The sequence below is a fragment of the Primulina eburnea genome, chromosome 1 (genome assembly GCF_022965805.1).
Source record: "Primulina eburnea isolate SZY01 chromosome 1, ASM2296580v1, whole genome shotgun sequence".
Taxonomy (NCBI): domain Eukaryota; kingdom Viridiplantae; phylum Streptophyta; class Magnoliopsida; order Lamiales; family Gesneriaceae; genus Primulina; species Primulina eburnea.
Window position 1 is genome coordinate 2,586,642 of NC_133101.1, and position 9,176 is coordinate 2,595,817.

A 9,176-nucleotide genomic window follows, 5' to 3' on the forward strand; every position below is an offset into this window, starting at 1 on the left:
ATTACCACTCCTGTGGCACAATCCACTGTGATGTGAAACTCTCCAACGAAAAAATTGATTGTTTTTCCTCTTTGATCATCCTCTTCGCTTAACAAATCATCATCATCCTCCACAAACTTATCCTCAGTAGCCGATCTTCCAAACTTGGACTTATTCCCCACTGGACTCCTTGCGACTGGAATATCATTTGTGGGTTCATTTCTCAACTTAGAGGACTCCTCTCTTCTTGCAATCGCTCTTTCTCTCAACAGCCGTCTCTTTTGAGTCCTAGTTGGTGGCCTAGGGAACTTTTTGTGTTGGGCCACCCTCCAAGTGTCACTGAACTCCCCTCTGGCTGGAAGGACGTATCTCGGCTTTACTCTGCTGCTCTCAATCATTTTTCCTTTTGAGATTTCGTATGAACGCCGTTCTTTGCCTTGATCAGCTGATAATTTTCTAGTTTCCACCCTTCGTGACTCAAATTCATATGCATTTCTCCTGTCCGAATACTTTTGACGATGATTGCAAGATGACTCCCCTCTAAACCATTGTTTTTCCACCACTGGTCTTTCAAGAAAATGTTGATTCCTCGGCCTAAAGGCCGCGGATTCACCAACATTTCTGGGGAAACGCTGTTGAGCTATTGGCATTCCATCGACACTGTGCCTTCCATGAGCTTCAAACAATTGACCCTTTGGAATCCAGTATTTCTTGATCACTCGGTCTTTCACTGCAAAAGATCGCCTTCTCTTCTCATTGAGAAGATCTCTCAAATCTGTCATATTCACATTAACCAAAGCAACGGGGGGAAAAGGATCGTCATCCACCGCCATAGACTCTTGTTTGTTAGGGAACTTCACAACTCCCTTGTTAATTCTGTCCTGCAAGATATTCTTGAACGCCCAACAAGACTTCGTAGCATGATTGTAAGAGTTGTGGTACTTACAATACTCTCTTCCCTTCAGCTCTTCTGTAGGTGGCATCTTATGATCAGGCGGGAATGTGATGAATTTTTCCTTTACCAAGAAATCGAAGATTTCCTCGGTCTTTGACGTGTCAAAAGTATAGTGCATGTCTTTGGGGAGTTGGGAGCTATTATTCTTTTCAGGTTCTGCTGGCTTCTTTTTTAGCAGGGGAACGGTGCAAGAACCAGCTGACCGAATCTCCGCCAATGCCACATCTTCCACCTCTTGATAATACGACCCCATAGCAGTTTTCTTCTTGTACGACTCTTCCCTCAAAAGCTCTTCGTATTCAGCCACTTTGGCGGCTAGCTCAAAGAAATCCCTGAACTCCATTCCCTGGAATTTCTTCCTTAATTCAAAATCTAGCCCCTTTTGTGCCATCTTCACGAACTCAGTCTCGGGTAGGAACACCTTGCACCTATTCTTCATCTTCTTGAACCTGTCTATGAAATATTCCACAGACTCTCCTTTCTTTTGAGTGACTCTGGATAAGTCGGCAATGCACACTTCAGGCTCTGTTCTATAGAATTGAATGTGAAATTGTCTTTCCATTTCTTGCCAACTCATCACTGAATTTCTGGGGAGCGAGGCATACCAAGCGAATGCAGTTCCAGTGAGGGAATTTGGGAATAGCCGCAACTTTAGATTGTTGAAGTTCTCCAAGTTGGCTAATTCCCCGCACTGGATGGTGAATCTGGCTATGTGTTCCATGCTGGACTGGCCATCCTCCCCGGAGAATAAACTGAACTCATGCACTCTATAACCCCTTGGGTACGGGTTATTCACGTCAATGTAGTCTGGATATGGTTTGTGGAACTCTGGGCGGCCAATCTGTTTCAAGGCCGGCCCATATAACTCTTGAACAGCTTCTCTCACCATTTCTGGATCAATCCCGTGCAAATTCCGAGCGGGGAGTTGGTGATGGTAATTTGCCCCCCGAGCTTGAAACCCTGCATTTAAACCAAAATTACCCCCTGGGAAGCCTCCATCTCCTCCTGGATAATCCATGTGCGATATGTCATCATAAGCTCCCGGTTGGTACAGAGGATTGGTCACGCTGAACACTTGAGCAACTGGTTGCTTCGAGCTCCCCACTCCATGAGTACGTGGATATGGCTGAGCTCTCCCTCCTAAGGTTTCTTCTCTCTTGTGAGGTGGTGTGTACCTTCTTTCGGGCTGATTTGGGAGAGTACACTCTGGGCGGCGGGGATCGCCAGCCCTTGAGTCTCCAACTCCCTGATCGGATTCATGAACTTGGTTGCTTCCCTGGTCAGCCTCTTTGCCAGTAGTATTTTGCTCTCCTCGAAGGGACTTACTCGGCTTACACAAAATGGATTTCAAACAGTCAGCCATCGCCTTAGATAATGCCAGTGAGATTTCCTCAATCTTTGTATCAGTCAGTTCTCCAATCACCCTGTTTGAGACTTGGTCATTAGTAGTAGAAATCTGTAGATCCATTTCTTCAACCTGTGGTTCAACAACGTGTTGTTCTGGCTGAGGCGCTTGAGTTCCCTCTTGATTCGCCAGAGACTCCCCACCCTCCTGATTCACGTTTTCCTTTCTTCTTGGCGGCATAGTGATGGTCCCACTGGGCGTGCCAAAAATATGTTTGCACAATATTTGGTGTTGCTGGCGTGCCAGGTGCGAAGTGCACCGATTTGTGTGAAAATGATAAAATCTAACTTCTAAATAATCAAACGACGTGAATTCTAAATTTGACCGTCAGTTATAGTCTCTTAAAACAAATGCAATGCCAAAATAAAGAAAACTATTGTGAATCGATGCAAATAAACCCCTGACATGATTTTGAATTTACAAAACTGTAGGAATTCATCAAAACTTGAAAAAATATAATAACTTGTGCTGAAATCTAAAGTGAGAAGACGTAAAATGATAGAAATATACTGGAAAGCTAGAAAAACTATTGCTTGAAGATTGTAAATTTAGCAGAGAGCTTTTTGCAGATTTTTGTCTGTGTAGAGTTGTCTGTGTTGTCGTAGAGTTCTTTCTATTTGCCGATGTCCTCTTTTTCTTTCTGCAAACTGTGCGGTTCCTCCCACTCCCTCATGAGCCACGTTCTTCCGCCCACCATTCCACGATCTCCCTCTATTTGCACCGCTTTGTGATCGGTTTGAATATATGAGAATTAATCCGATACACTTGACGGGCCTATATAATTTGATTGGCCTCTCTAATTTCATTTGAGCTTTTATAATTAAATCGGGCTTTCATAATATAATTATTTTTAGCCCAAACACTTTCATAAAGTATAACTCAATATAAGTTCATACATGCTAACTATATATATTGTTGCTAACTATATATATTGTCGAACATAAACAAAATACGCAATAGGCCATCGAGGATAATTTTCCTAATTGGGGAAATGTGTGTGTGATATAGTAAAGATATTTGTTAAGTGTGAACTTGTGGCCATGGGGACAATATCCTGATCAACATGCAAAGATTAAAATGGTCACGATAATTAAATATTAAGATTTAAGTTAACCAAAGTTCGTTAAATAAAATAATTGATTGCATACAAATGAACACCTTAATTTACCTAACAAATAGTGTTAGAGTGAAACAACCACCACTATCATGCTGGGAGCGATCAACACGTGATATTTGGAATGTTGTATGGTTGAAAAGATTAGAGATGTACAATTATTATAAATTATAACTTTTAATACAATGACAATTTCTCGATCCTAAAAATAGGAATTACAACGATTGAAAGCTTATTATTCAATGAGAAAAAAAATTCTCTCTAAAATTAAATCATGAAAAATATTAAATGGACTTTAAAATATCACGAAATAATTAAATTTTAACTATGTACCCTTTCCTCATATTTCTTAAAATACATCCGAAATATCATACAGCGTGAACGCGAAACAAGTGATATGAAAAACCTTGTACAAAATAATTTTATATATAAAAACGACATCGGTTTATCAAAATTGTGAAATGAGTTGTATTACACGCTTTTATCAAATGGGTGTCATTTTTCTGTTTTTTTTTTTTTTTGTACGGATCATTTTCTGAGCTGATTTTAAATTAACAATGTTTTCCAATTTACAATATTTATTGTTTCCTTAGGTTTATTTGTTTTTGCATGTGCATGCCAAGATTAATAATGAGAATTAATGGATTTTAATAGTCACGGAGTATTAATATGAAAATAATTATCTAATCCGCTGATGACATATCTCATTCGACAACCTGGTTCTCCAAGTTCGGGACAAAGTTTTGAGTTCGAAACCCAATTTAACAAGAATCTCTCCCAACTAAAAAAAACCTTAAATGTCAACATAAAACTTGTGGGAAAGGGTAGAGATTTTTTTGCCAAGATTATGATCATCATATTATAAAAAATAAAAATTTATGATTACGATAAAACGTTGAATTGGCTAACTTTAACTTAATTAATAAAAATATACATAGAAAACAAATCAAATTGGTGGTTGGTTCCAGCTTTGGGGGCTTGAATTAATTGTCACATGGACTATTTATAGGAGACATTAAAGCAATATGGACAATATAAATACTCCATATTTATTATTACATTATATTATAAAATAATATGTGGATATCGACTACCATATATATATATATATATATATATATATATATATATATATATATATATATATATATATATATATATTGATCAGCTCCACTTATTTTGAATATTTTCACTCGAATATCGATATAGACTACACTCGAGCGAATATATATATATATATGATTAAAAAGATTATTGTAGTTATTTCTCAAACCTATCCATTTTTTCAATCTAACAGACCAAAAGGCGATTCTCAAGAATTAAATGCCACTTGGGGTTCATTCAATCTCAATGTTTCTTGGTTGGCTGGTCATTAATTTATTTAATGTCGGTCGACTCTTCCTTTTTTCATAGGGGTGGGCGTTTTTTCTTCGGGTATCGGGTACCCGACCCGACCCGATCCGACCCGACCGGATAAAACCCGATCGGGTCAGGTATTTTTTAAAAAAAACGGGTTCGTCGGGTACCCGATACCCGAAAATAAATTTCGGGTTCGGGTTCGGGTATTTTACCGATACCCGATCGGGTATCGGGTACCCGAATTAGTTTTGTTTTTTTTTTTTTACTTTTTTTTATGAGTTTGTTAAATATGAAAAATACATGTGTTTTTCATTTTCTAGCCATAATATGATATAATGACTAGTCATAAGTCGATATAATGACATGATTTTTTGTGAAATGTGAAAAATAATTATAATTTTTCAAAAAAAAAATTAAAAAAAAATCTTAAAAAAATGGTTTTTTTTTCGGGTACCCGACTGCCGGGTACCCGAAAATACCCGAAAATTTCGGGTACCCGAAATTCGGGTACCCGACATAATCGGGTTGGTGTCGGGTAGTAAATTTTACTACCCGACTTGTCGGGTACCCGAAATTTCGGGTACCCGAAAACCCGACCCGTGCCCACCCCTATTTTTTCATACAGCTATTATCTTATAATTATTAGTATTATTATTTGTAAATAATTAATTAATATATAGAATTGATTATCATGGATTTCACACAATTTATGAGCTGAGATGTGTTTGTTTACGGTCATAAATTCAAGACTTTGGAAGATAAAGACAATACGTTAGATCAAATGTTGGCTTAAAATCAAATCGAATTTAAATAGTTCAAATATCACGTCGAATCAAAATTTAACTACGTAGTTATAATAATTTAACAAAATATTCACCGTACGATTTAAAGAAATTTCAGTTGTACAATTATCTTCACATATAACTTTTTTTTTTTTTTGAAAATAAAAATAGAGAATGAATTCACATATAACTTTTGGTTGTTGAAATTGATCATTTCTTCCGAGTTAGGCTTGGGGTTCGGAGCCACATGTAATAAACTAATATCTTGGAAAATTAATTAAATAATAAAACTTCGATGTTTAAAGATTTTTCTGCATATATGTATAATTTTGATTATTTTTCATTAGTGAGATTTATGAATTGATGTACGTCACATTTCCAACACAACAATTATTATGATATAATTGTTTATTTATCTATAAAGTTTTTGCCTAGCTATGTGCAATGCACCCGTTAATTAATGTCGAAAGTGAAACCTATACGGACTATTCGAAATGGGCGCAGACAGCAACTCCTCCCCTCTTTCTTAAAAATATATCAAAAACCATATCTATATCCCTTTCAAGAAATAAAGTCATGCATATATACATACATACCATACATATATATATAGTCATGTATATATACATACATATTTACATACATACCATACATATATATAGAGCAATGATACCCTGCACACCTCTTCCCTGCACACCTATGAGCGCCTGCTTACGTGGCACGCCCGCAACCACACAAAATTTTTTGTTTTGTTTTTTTAAAAAAAGGCTGACCAATCAGGCACCGCCACGTAGGCGGTGCTCATGATACCTTGCACACCTGTGTGCAGGGTAACAAATTCCCATATATATATATACATATATATATATATATATATATATACATATATATATATACATATATATATATATATATATATATATATATATATATATAAACAAACAATGGAACAATTATATTGTTCACTTATTTTGGGTTTTGGTAGAATAAAAAGTAAAAAAATTAGTCTTAGTTTAGCATTTATTTTTTTGGGTTTGTTTATCGAAATAATGATATGATATCTAGATGTTAGCAATATTTTACGATCGATGCAAATTAATACTCCCATGACAAAACCATTAAGCAAAAACTTGTGTGAGACAGTCTCACGGGTCATATTTGTGAGCCGGATCTCTTATTTGGGTCATCCATGAAAAAGTATTAGTTTTTATGCTAAAAGTATTACTTTTTATTGTGAATATGGGTAGAGTTGACCCGTCTCACAGATTAAGATCCGTGAGACGATCTCACATGAGACCAACTCAACCATTAAAGTGTAAAAACCCCAATTTATGGGCTAAGCTTAGATCTTAACTAATTAGTGGATCAAGATTTTTTTTAAAAAAGGGCTCACTTAAAAGCATGAATTTTATTATTTCCCTATACACACATATTTAATAATTGGTTACGAGCTCAAACAATGCATGTATAATATGTGTCACTTTCATTCAAAATATTTTATTCCATGAATTTATTTTTATTAAAAGGGAAATTATTCATGTATACATACATAATATATATGTATATAATCAGTTTTGATATGTTGTATATCCATCGTGCACACTTATATAAGCACCGATAGAATGATACTCACCTGTTGAATGTGATGAAACATAAAAAAAATTGTACATCCAATATTTGAATGTTACTTCATCGGTGTTACATACATATACATGATTAGTGTACAACATATCAAAACTATATATACACCCACAAAATCTTTCTTGATTTGCTTTTTTCAAAACGAAAAGGTGTATCAAGTAGCGATTACGAGGATATGATAATATCTGATCCCAAATATGTTTAATTAATAAAACTAAGACCAACAAAATCGTAGGTTTCCAGACGTGATTTTCTGTAAAAAGGTATTCTCACGCACGTTTTCTTTATATTATTTAAGCTACAACAATAAATAATTTTTTTTAAAAAAAAAAACAATATCACATTCCTTCGAAATTATAATTTTAGTTTCAGATAAATGCATATTTATTTACACACACAAATATAATATTAGTTAACACTTAACAGTCACATACATAGAATAAAAAACTGAAATATCATAATTTGGATAGTTATATTTCAAATTATTGGATACGAATAAGGAGGCACGTTTAATTTTCCAAACCAGTTATTGATATCGTGCTCATGTAATTACATACTTTTTTTTATATGTTGCGGCTGAATATTTATATAGTAAATATGTCTCCACTAGAGCGTAAATAATCGAGTCAGATCACGAGTTTTTCAAAATGATTAGATAAATATTTAAATTGCATTCGAAAAATTATTGAATTTAAGTTGAACTCGAACATGTTTGAATTTTTTTCAAATCTAAATAATTGTTTTTTTTTTTCAAATAAAAAGGTAATGAAAAAGAATAAAGAATAAAATATTAGATGGGGGTCGTGAGTTGTTCTTGTTGGATGTTCAAAATTCCCCATCTCCCTCGTTAGTCGTGTGAATATAAAGATATAATCTTGAAAAATCTTCCTTAAACGATTGACAAAAATTTGTGTGAGACGGTCCTACGGGTCATATCTGTGAGACATATCTCTTATTTAGGTCATTCATGAAAAAATATTATTTTTTATGCTACGAGTATTACTTTTAATTTTATTGTGAATATCGGTAGGAATGACTCGTCTCACAGATTAAGATCCGTGAGACGGTCTCACGTGAGACTCACTCTAAACAAAAAGGCAAAGTCAAATAACGATTTTGAGGACGAACAAAATCTTACTTTTCCAGTTGTGATTAGTTGGGAAAAGGTCTTCCACAGCACGTTCTCATTAAAAGCTTATCAGATCTTCTGCTCTTCCAATAATTTCATAAAGATGAACGATAATCATTACTATAATTAGAAAATTATTAATTGAAATTTCAATCTTAGGTTATTATATTTATTTATTTAGGACATCGGACAATTTAGAATTTTTTTTTTCTGAAAATATGATAACTTTCTACTGTTTTATAATTTTTTTTAATTAAGATTTCAGATCAAACATGTATGTGAGCACCTCTTGCCATGACTGCATTTGGATTCCAACGTAATGTTTAAGTATTTTTTCTTTTACGACTTTGAAGTCGTGCATTATCACTAACAAATACATACATCACAAAAATTCGTGTAAGATGATCTTTTGAGTCAATTTCGTGACACATATATTTTAATTGGGTCATTCATGAAAAAATATTACTTTTTATTATAAATTGACTCGTTTCACTAATAAAGATATGTGAGATCATCTCACAAGAGACTTACTCTACATACATACATATAGATACATGCATGACGGTTTTTTATATAAAAATTTAGAGAAAAAGGATTTTTCCCTTCCATTTTTGGTATGATTCAATTTTTTATAATCGTCCAATTCGGGAAATAATAACTATCACCCCTACGAAAACCAGAAAAAAAAAACATGTAACTCTTGTATAAAATCAATGATATTTCAAAAACAATGTGTGTTCTCTAAAAAATAAATATATAAATTAAACACTGATATACAACGGAACCCAATTGCCACTCCAAGTCACCATGTC